The 11135-nt window shown below is 47.8% G+C and overlaps 1 long non-coding RNA gene across 1 annotated transcript; it reads right to left on the bottom strand.

Annotated features, from left to right (window-relative positions):
• Positions 1 to 1822: 1822 nt before the first annotated feature.
• LOC121014295 (uncharacterized) lies at positions 1823 to 10891 on the bottom strand. Its single transcript, XR_005783150.1, has 3 exons — positions 10868 to 10891; positions 8138 to 8151; positions 1823 to 1943 (listed from the first exon to the last, which is right to left on the bottom strand). It is a non-coding gene; the product is annotated as an uncharacterized LOC121014295 (long non-coding RNA).
• Between the last annotated feature and the right edge of the window lie 244 nt (positions 10892 to 11135).

The raw sequence follows: 11135 nt of genomic DNA, 5'->3' as shown, positions 1-11135 counted from the left end.
CATACAGTGTAATATTACGTTCTTGTGTGCAATATAGTGACTCAACACTTCCACACTTTACCCGGTGCTCATCACAAGAAATGCACTCCTTAGTCCCCGTCACCTGTTTATTTATTTTTTTAAAAAAATGTTTATTTATTTACTTTTGGGGGGGAGGGGCAGAGTGAGAGGGAGAGAGAGAATCCCAAGCAGCCTCTGTGCTGTCAGCCCAGAGCCTAACATGCGGCTCAGTCTCCCGAACCGTGTGATCATTACCTGACCCAAAATCAAGAGTCGACTGCTTAACCAACTGAGCCACCCAGGTGCCCTGCCCCACCACCTATTTAAACCCATCCCACCGCCCCATCTCCCTGCTGGGAACCATCAGTTTGTTCTCTATACTTAAGAGTCTATTTCTTGGCTTCTCTCTCTCTCTCTTTTCTCTCTTTGCTCCTTTGTTTTGTTTCTCAAGTTCCACATGTGAGTCAAATCATTTGGTATTTAGCTTTCTCTGATTGACTTCTTTCACTTGGCGTAAGTTCTATCCACATCATTGCAAATGCCAAGATTTCATTCTTGTTTATGGCTCAGTAATATTCCAGTGTGTGTGTGTGTGTGTGTGTGTGTGTGTGTGTGTGTGTATACACCACATCTTCTTTATGCATTCACGGACATTTGGACTGTTTCCATACTTTGGCTGTGGCAGATAATGCTGCTATAAACATCAGGGCGCATGTGTCCCTTTGATTTAGTATTTTTGTATTTTGGGGGTAAGTACCCAGTACTGCAATTGCTGGGTGGTAGGGTGGTTCTATTTTTAACTTTCTGAGGAACCTCCCTACTGTCTTCCAGAATGACTGCACCAGTTTGCATTCCCACCAACAGGGCAAGAGGGTTCCTTTATCTCTACATCCTCACCAACACCTATTGTTTCTTGTGGTGTTGATTTCAGCCATTGTGACAGGTATAAGGTGGTATCTCACTGTAGGTTTGATTTGCATTTCCCTGGTGATGAGTGATGTTCAGCGTCTTATCATGTGTCTGTTGGCCAGCTGGAAGTCTTCTTCGGAAAAATGTCTATTCATGCCTTCTACCTATTTTTTAGTTGGATTATTTGTTTTGGGGTGTTGTGTTTTTAAGTTCTTTATATATTTTGGATACTAACTCTTTAGCAGATATGTCATTTGGAAATATCTTTTCCCATTCTGTAGGTTGCCTTTTAGTTTTGTTGATTGTTGGAAGGGACTTTTTGCAGCAGGGGAGCAGGAGAACCTCTGGATAAGTAGAAGCGACTGGCTATTGGTGTTACATTATCTTCTTGGAACACACTGGGCGAGCTTCCCATGGTGGATTATAAGGAGGACCATTCACGAGGAGATGGTGTTCAGGTGTAGACTCTGTAAAGCTGGGCATGGAAATGGCCTTTTCCAGGGATTCGCAAGGTTGGTCACCCATCACAATCACCACGTGCTGAAATCAATGGGCCAACCCCTAGGCTTCTAGATCAGTCTACATGGGATAATCTCCTAGCATCTGTAATTTGTAAATGTTCCCCAGGTGATTCTGACCAGCCTTGGATTCCACTTGGCATCTGGGAATTATGTGTCCAATTTTAACAGAACTGAAGGAATTCTAGGCCTCAGACAAGGAAGAGGTTCTATGACTTGGTGATCAGGACTTCTCCTTTTTTAATTATTATTATTATTATTATTATTATTTTTATTTACATCAATGAATTGGTTTCTAAATGAAGATGATAACATGGGAGCAGATACACCGCTGAGAAAAATGATTTGGGGGATTTTTGTTTTTAATTTTTTTTAATGTTTATTTATTTTTGAGAGAGACAGAGACAGAGTGAGAGCAGGGGAGAGGCAGAGAGAGACGGAGACACAGAATCCAAAGCAGGCTCCAGGCTCTGAGCTGTCAGCACTGAGCCCAACGCGGCGCTTGAACTTGTGAGCCTCGATATCATGTCCTGAGGTGAAGTTGGACACTCAACCGACTGAGCCACCCCGGCACCCCCGGACTTTTTGTTTTAAGCTGACATGACTTCTGTCGAGCGTGTGGCGAACTTTTGCCTTCCTCTTTTTTTTTTTTTTTTTATTTTTACACTTTATCTTGGCCGTGAACACTAGGCGTCTAGCAGTATTTGTGCTTTGGTCCGTGATTCTCTGTCAGGTGACGCTGGCGTCTAGGTCAGAACCAGTCACTGGGACTTGGCTTACCGAAGTGTTTATATATATTGTGCATCTGTCATTCACCTGAAGTGATGTGACTTCATGCCTTCTGTCTTTTGAGGTCTATCTGCTTCAAAGAAATGTCCATCTCTCATATTGTACCTTTCAAAGTGTCCCTGGTAAGCAGGGCTAGATAACTCCATTCATCAGGGATGGGAAGAACCAAGAGTTTCCCCATGGATGGCCACTGCTGCTCCAGAGCATTTTCATTAATGATTATGTGAGCTTTGTAAATCCCACTTAGTTTGGAGGGTGTTCCTTGAATGCCTTGTGTCTGCTGTTATCTTTTTTTTATGGCAACATGCCAGCGCCAGTCTGAGAGATTCTTCTCCATTAGCAGTAGAAGGAACAAGACTTATGGAAGACCACTCTTCAAAGATCTTGGTTTACTTTGGAGCTATAAACATACGATGGTGTGCAGTATTTATTTTTTAATTTTATTTTTAATTTTTTAAAATTTACATCCAAATTAGTTAGCATCTAGGGCAACAGTGATTTCAGGAGTAGATTCCTTAAGGCTCCTGCCCCATTTAGCCCATCCCCCTTCCCACAGCCCCTCCCGTAACCCTCAGTTTGTTCTCCATATTTATGAGTCTCTTCTGCTTTGTCCCCCTCCCTGTTTTTATATTATTTTTGTTTCCCTTCCCTTATGTTCATCTGTTTTGTCTCTTAAAGTCCTCACAGGCATGAAGTCATATGATTTTTGTCTTTCTCTGACTAATTTCCCTTAGCATAATACCCTCCAGTTCCATCCACGTAGTTGCAAATGGCAAGATTGCATTCTTTTTGATTGCTGAGTAATACTCCATTGTATATATATATACCATGTCTTCTTCACCCATTCATCCATCGATGGACATTTGGGTTCTTTCCATCCTTTGGCTATTGTTGCTAGTGCTGCTATAAACATGGGGGTGCATGTGTCCCTTCGAAACAGCTCACCTGTATCCCTTGGATAAATGCCTAGTAGTGCAATTGCTGGGTCATAAGGTAGTTCTATTTTCAGTTTTTTGAGGGACCTCCATCCTGTTTTCCAGAGTGGCTGCACCAGCTTGCATTCCCAGATGGTGTGCAATATCTAGAGAATGTGTTCTGTGTAGGGCCTCAAAGACTCCCTGTGAAATCCTAAGTAACCTTCATCGAAGAGCTGTCTTCTAAGCTTGAAGGTAGAAATCTGTACATACGACCATCTCATTTGTAGTTTCCTCCATAAGCAGAGATCCTTTTTTTTTTCTCCACGGATGGTGTAATGACTCCAAAGTGGTTTATGCTGTGTAAGGAAAGAGGGTGAACTTACAGGACACTTTCAGAGAACAATAAAAAGCATATTACTTCCATTCGCACTTACCCTCCCAGACTCTAAAATTTGCATTCTCAAAACATCTTTGCTACACTGCACTGTATGAACTTTCGACATGATCGTGACCGTAAAGGCGCTGGGTCCACAGGCAGCCTGACTCTGTGATTCCTGCACATCTTACCGAGAATACCCATCCGTATGTGGAGACTGCTGACCTCAAATGGTGACTGTTGGGCCGGGGTGGAGGGAGAATTATTCCTCTCGCTCAACTGTGTCCGCTGTGTACCCATAGAAAGGCTCTATCAAGAATATCATGCCCGTTTTCTCTGCTCGTGTCTAGTTTAATCCCCTCAGGAAACCAAGTTAAAGATTAAGCCCAGAGAATACACCAGTGTTATTAGTCATCGCCATCAACGGCTTCCGCCCATTAGGCAACTGGCGCCCCTGACACGTAGCAGATGTGTTAATTGGCAGCTAAAGAAGGGAAGAAAGCTCCATGACCCCACATCGTCCTACCATTCCAGTCGCTCTGTGGGAGGCCTCTGGGTACATTGAAAACCTCACACTGCCATCAGCCCTTTCAGGATCACCCAGGAAACTTCCAAACGTCTTTAAAAGACGTTACGTTTCCGGGACGTTTTATTTCCACTAACGAGACCCAAGGGCAAGGCGACCTTGCCGCTCTCTCCTTTCGCGCTCCGTCTCCATCCTTCGCTGTCTGCAATTTACATCGCCACGAGGGCTGTCTGCACGGAGTCTCCGCTTTGCTGAGGTGTCCCCTTGAATTTCAAACACTTTAGTTTTGCTTCCCCGGGAGAGGCAGCGATGCCTCAGGCTCCAGACCGCGAGTCGGCCCGGGTGTCCGCGAGGCGGTGTCTCCGCCAGGGGGCGTCCTGCCGCAGAGGCGCCGCTGGGGGTCCCGTGACACCTGCTGCATCCCCAGGCTCGGGACATCCGGGTGGGCGCGGCCACCCGGCGGGTGCGGGGGGGCACGGACAAAACTACCAGGCCTGGTTTCTGTCCGCAGGGAGCTTACGGTGCAACATGGAGGAAGAGGAAGCTGTAGGCCACTGGCCCTGAAAACCCGCCTGCAATTCTTGGCTAAGAGGGATGGACTGTTGAGAACTCAGCCATTTCCCTTAACTTAATTTCATTTCAGTATTCCTTTCCCTCCGTTCAGCAACTTTCTTCTCTGCGTGTTGCCCCGGTGCCCCTGAAGGCCCCCCTGCCCACGTTGTCGGGGTCAGGGGATCACACGGCCGGGCGGAAACGGGGCCTTGGGTGGCTGTTCCCGAAGGGCCTGGAAGAAGCAGTCCCCAGCTCGCCCCGGCTGCTGAGCGCGCTCCGTGGAGACTCGGTGCTTCTCCAGACGGTTTTAGATCTCCTGCGTACCTTCTAACCCCCAGGAGGAGACCTGACTTTGAAGGTTACATCCCCTGGTGGGGCTGGAGGGTTCTTCCCCCTCATCCTGTGGTCATCCCTCTTCAGCGAAAGTCGTTAGGAGCTACAGCTGGTCTCTCCCCGGCCCCTGTCCCCCGAGTGCTTGCTCCCCCCACCCCCACCCTGTTGTTTTTCCGCACCCACTCTCCTTCGTGGGTCACCCCATCCGCCCCCCACCCCCAGCCCTAAGTGCCGGCATCACAGGACTCGGTCCTAGACTCCCTCCCTGCTTCTGTCTTTGAACCCACCTGTCCCTTTGAGCCACCGGATCCATTCTCCTCGTTTGTAGGGACTGAGGGGTACTTTACTGGCCTGGAATTGCGCACGTCTTTGCTCTGCAGCGCGATGAACTGTTAACTCCCGCGTGCACGCGCTCCCAGGCCCCAGCAAAGCTCCCGCCTGAGCCCTTCCTTCCGTCCGTGCCCCACAGGGGAGCCTCTGTCCTGACCTCTATCACCACCGATGAGCTTTGCTTGTGTTTGAACTTCATGTGGATGAGATCACACAGTACATTCTCTTTTCTGTTTGACTCAACATTTATTTGACCCAACGTTGCGCCTGGGAGATTTAACCACGTTGTATCATCAGCTTGTTCTGTGCATTAAGGTGTACAATTCTATTCTAACAATATTTCAAAATTTATTTATCCACTCTAGGGTGGATGGGCATTTAGGTGGTTCTGTGTTTGGGCCCATTCTGCCCGGAACATTCCTTTGGGGGACCCGAGCATCCTTGGGTGTGTGTTCAGCAGTAGGTCACAGGGTGTACGCATTTAGCCCTGTGAAGGATTGCCACGTGTTTTTCCAAAGTGATTGTGCAAATTTACACACCTACCTGGCGTGTAAGAGAATTCCAGTTGCCTCTTATTTTCTTTTGGAGTTGTATTTTTTTTTAATTTTTTTTTCAATGTTTATTTATTTTTGGGACAGAGAGAGACAGAGCATGAACGGGGGAGGGGCAGAGAGAGAGGGAGACACAGAATCGGAAACAGGCTCCAGGCACCGAGCCGTCAGCCCAGAGCCCGACGCGGGGCTCGAACTCACGGACCGCGAGATCGTGACCTGGCTGAAGTCGGACGCTTAACCGACTGCGCCACCCAGGCGCCCCTTGTATTTTTTTAATATGTATTTTGGATATGGGTGTCTTGTTGCTTTAAAAAAATTTTTTTTAATGTTTATTTTTGAGAGAGAGAGAGAGAGAGCTAGAGCATGAGTGGGGGTAGGAGGCAGAGAGAGAGGGAGACACAGAATCTGAAGCAGCTTCAGGCTCCGAGCTGTCAGCATGGAGCCCGATGCGGGGCTCAAACCCATGAACTGTGAGATCATGACCTGAGTCAAAGTCTGATGCTTAACCCACTGAGCCACCCACGTTCCTCTTCACTTTTTTTTTTTTAAATCTTTATTTTGAGAGAGAGAGACAGAGTGTGAGCAGGGGAGGAACAGAGAGAGAGGGGGAGACACAATCTGAAGCAGGCTCCAGGCTCCGAGCTGTCAGCACGGAGCCTGACGCGGGGCTCGAACTCACGAACTGTGAGATCATGACCTGAGCTGAAGTCCGACGCTTAATCAACTGAGCCACCCCGGCACCCCTGAGTGTCCCGTTGCTTTTAAAGTAAAATCCCAAATCACCAAAATGATGGCACGCAGGCACTGCCCATGCCGTGACTTCAGCCTGGTCCTGTACCACTCACCCTCTCTGTCTCCTCTGTCCCTCTTCCATATTCTTCCCTGCCTCAGGGCCTTTGCCTCTTCTGTTCTCTCTGGTTCATTCTACTATTTAGGTTCTTTCCCTAAACAACCAGTTGTTTTCTGCTCTTGTTACCCAGCCAGCTTGTACTCACCCCTCACCCTCGGGGTCTCAACTTACACTTTACCCCGTACCCTCCCCTCTCCCCCGACTATGTTAAATCTTTCTGTTAAATGTTCTTATCCCACCTGTATATAATCATCATGCTATTTATCGCAAGTTTCAACAATTATTTGTAAGATTCTTTGGTAGATCTGCCTCCTCAACCCCACCAGAAACTTCCGGAGGCTTTGGAGGGAGTCCGTGTTGCCCCCGGTTGTGCCCTCACCGCTTAAAACAAGGCGTGATGTGTAAAAATTGCTCAACAAATACTTTTGAAAACATAGAAGGGTGATGACATGAACAAAGCAATATATTGTGCTCAGCTCTGTCTGGTTCTACAGTTGGGGTTATTTATTTCTATTACCAAGAAGCTTGCATTGCTGTTGGCAACTATACAGGGAGAAAAATCTCTAGCCTTCTGTAGGGGTCAGAAGCCTTTGATCCTGAATGTGAGACCCTGTGCGCCGTGGTTGTGGTGCTATCAGCAGATTCAGGGCCTGGAAGAATGGCAAAGGGGGGACGTGAGAACAGGGAGACGGCGGTGTGGCTGGAGAGACTTGGAGGGCAGGTGGAAAGGAGACAAGGTGTCAGGGAGAGGGGAAAGGGAGAGGGGGGGGGAACATTCAAGGTACATAGGAAATTGCAGAAACAATGGCCCACACATGGCCGTGTCTCCTGAGCGCGAGGTCTGCAACCGAGGGGAGGAGAGAAGTTATGGGCCAATTGCACTCAGCTAGAAATAAAAATCACACCAAATTTGCTGACGTTTTAAAGATTTTAAGACTATCGCAGGTAGTGATGAGTCTTTGGGGGTTAAAATAGAGTCCAGCACTGTTTCCAGCCAGATGGCCCTTTGAGTCCAGTGGTGTTTCGACATTGGGGAGAGTGCCTCCTGGGGGAGGAGGACAGTGTCCCTGTCACAGTGTCAGGCTCTCCAGTGCTTTGGTGTGATGTGGCTGAGCTGTTGGATGTCTGGACCGACAGAGCATGTTTTGAGCAGAGCTTGGACCTTATGGTCCCGGGAACTTCAAATCCCTGCGAGGAAACAGGTCAGTCTGTGTACCAGGCACTAGACTCATGAATACTGCATCTTGCAGATGTGTTTACTTTCCTGGTCTATGTAGATGATCTTCTAGTTGGTAAATATACATCTTTTTAAAAAATATTTTTTAAATCTTTATTTATCTTTGAGAGAGAGAGAGAGAGAGAGAGAGAGAGACAGAGTGTGAGCAAGGGAGGAACAGAGAGAGAGGGAGACACAGAATCCGAAGCAGGCTCCAGGCTCCGAGCCGTCAGCACAGAGCCGGATGCGGGGCTCGAACCCACGAACCATGAGATCATGACCTGAGCCAAAGTCAGACACTCAACCGACTAAGCCACTGGGGCGCCCCAATATACATCTTTTTTAAAAGATGTTTTTATTTATTTTTGAGAGAGAGAGAGAGACAGACACAGAGAGAGAACGAGTCGGGGAGGAGCACAGAGCGAAGGAGACCCAGGATCCGAAGCAGGCTCCAGGCTCTGAGCTGTCAGCACAGAGCCCGATGTGGGGCTCGAACTGGTGAACTGCAAGATCATGACCTGAGCTGAAGTCGGATGCTTACCCAGGCACTCCAGTAAATATACATCCTAAGAGTATTTTTGAGCCCATTGCTTTCTACCACTTAGTTTTAAAAATGAAGCACGAGGAAATGTACAGTGACATTCATGTCGAAGCGTTTTGAAAATTTTCTGGTGTTAAGCGAGATGATCTTTTATGCCTGAAAAGGTTGGAAGCCATCTTGTCCTGTTGAACCTGGAAAATGGTTAAGGCTCCAGATGTGCCTTTGGATGTTGGACAGATGAGGAGGTGCTGCCCCCAGGACAGGCAGTGGCTGAACTAAGGTCTGGTGGCACCTGGTGGAGAAACTGCCCAAGACGCCAGGTCTCAGGACTCCCAGAAAGGTCTAGATTTTACCCCTAAGGTTCTGCGTGGAGAGTAGTTCCTGGGGAACACCCCCTACCCCATTATATGTCTGGGTCTTTGTCATGAAGCTTTCTCCCTTGGACACCAAAGTCTCCAATAAGCCACTGAAGATTGTAGACTTTACAGTGAAAACAAGATGGCACTATTTTGTCATAGTGCAGAAGTTAGAACTTAGGAGCAAATGCTATGCTTTCACTAGAATGGTGTGATTGCTTTTTAGTGATGTGATTTGAGACACTTGGAGGTTTATTTGTGCAGAGGCAGCTCAACCCTGCCTAACTGAGCCCCGAAGAGCATGCTGGGTCCCACCTGGAGTAGTAAGGGTGCCCACTCTCTCTCTTGTCTCTCTCCTTTCCGTCCCCTTCCTCCCTGGGTGCCTAAGGGTGTGGTGAGGTGGCCTGAGCCCCCTACTCCCCCCTTCTCTTTTTCACAGGAACGATTATTTTCCCATAGCTTTATTGGTAAACAAGAAATTACACGGATTCAAGGCATGCAATTCGATGTGATTGGATATATGTGTTCGGAGGTGTCAAACCCACTTTATAAAGGTACATATAAAGACAGATGCAAAATATGATACTAGTGTAATAGTTTTATGTCAATTTTAGTGTAAAAATTAGAAGACAACGCGTTAAGAACATCTCTGATTTCAAAATTGGTTCACGGAGAGACAGTTATGAAAAGGTGTAAATTATGACATCAGTTACCCCCTCCCTTTGGTATTCAGGTCGGCTCAGCGTGTGTTCAGAGAGCGAGGACACACTCTTCCTGGAGGAAAAGAATCTTCTCTCAGCCTCATCTGTATAGATGTGGGCTGCTTTCATCTTTTACTAAACAGATTGCAAATCAAAGTTGCCTGGAAAGAGATTCGGAAGGGGGGGGGAGGGGAACACAAAGCCAAAACAAGCCAAAGAAAACACAAGACAAGACAAGACAACACGAGGCAAATCCACGATCATTTCTCGAAAGGGGCATGTTTCTATTTCGGGTCCTATGGCTCAAATATTAATTTCAGGGATTTTCAAAAGATTAAAAAGAAATCTCTTTGTTGTCAGATTAAAGAGCATTTCCCACGTAAAGTAAAATAAAAAACTCAGATTAAAGAAAGCGACATTGCCAACCAGCTTTCTCCCATCGGCTGTGACGTCGACCCCGGGGTCTGAGATGGAACGGCTTCAGAAAACTCTTGTCTTTTGAAGTCCTGTTCCTGCCGCGAGGCCGAGGGCACCGGGGAATCCAGAGGCCGCCTGTTGGGCCGGTGGAGGGCACGTAAGCCTCTTGCACGGGGAGCGATCACTTTGACTTTCACACGCGATCCGGGAGAACCGAGCGCGGCCCCGTGCCTCACACGAACAACCTCCGCTGCAACACAACGCCTGTGTTTCCCGTCTCTTGCTTTTTCTTCTCCTCTTCGAGAGTAGACTGGCCTGTTTGGAGACCTGACATCTGTGCTTTGAAGTCCAGGAGAGCGAAGGAGCCTCGAAGCCCTGACTCGACGGCCTTCGAAGGAATCGGGCTGTATTTGGACTAGAGGGAAGATTTTAAGATTTTGTAGTCTTGTTTATCTACTAGGGCTCCAGGGTAAAAACTGTGACAGTCAGTAGACATCTTCTGATCTCAAGAAGCACATATGATGAGTGCTGGGTCGCTCACCTTCCCACGGCGTCCTCAGTTTTCCCAGAACCTTTTGTTGCTCTTAGCGAGCCTTACCATCTTCCCGGCTGACCTTTTATTCTGCTTTCTTGTTAGTCATTGTCCCCACCGCTTGCTTCTTTCTCTACCTGCTCCCTTAGTGACTTGACCTTGCCCCGTGTCCTTTTAAGGGGAAAGAACGGAGGTGAAGAAATACTCATGTCAGTCACGACTCTTTTGGGATGTCCATTAGCTCTGAGTGCCTCGCTTGAGAAGCTTTGATTTTCCCTCCCTCTGCAAAGCGCTATAGAATTTTTTTTTTAATGTTTATTTTTGAGAGAGAGAGAGAGAGACAGAGAGAGCAGGGAAGGGAGACACAGAATCCAAAGCAGGCTCCAGGCTCTGAGCTGTCAGCCCGGAGCCCCATGTGAGGCTCGAACTCATGAACCGTGAGACCGTGACCTGAGCCGAAGTCGGATGCTTAACAGACTGAGCCACCCAGGCACCCCATCAGCAAAGTGCTTTAAATAGCAGACTTTCTCGCACGGCTCCAGGCCCCGTGCATCCCAGCCTGGGAGCCATTTCTGTGTGGCCAAGAGAACCTCCACCCCGTAACACTGACCTTCTCTTGTGAAGCTAATGTGAGCCTCTGACTTTCTGCAACCTTGAACTTTCCTCGTTACGCATCGTTACTTGGCTGGCCATCCTACAGCTTCATCGTCTGACTACG

This window comes from Herpailurus yagouaroundi, unplaced genomic scaffold (assembly GCF_014898765.1).
Source record: "Herpailurus yagouaroundi ecotype Mexico unplaced genomic scaffold, PumYag 202, whole genome shotgun sequence".
Taxonomy (NCBI): domain Eukaryota; kingdom Metazoa; phylum Chordata; class Mammalia; order Carnivora; family Felidae; genus Herpailurus; species Herpailurus yagouaroundi.
This window is presented reverse-complemented; position numbering and strand designations above follow the sequence as displayed.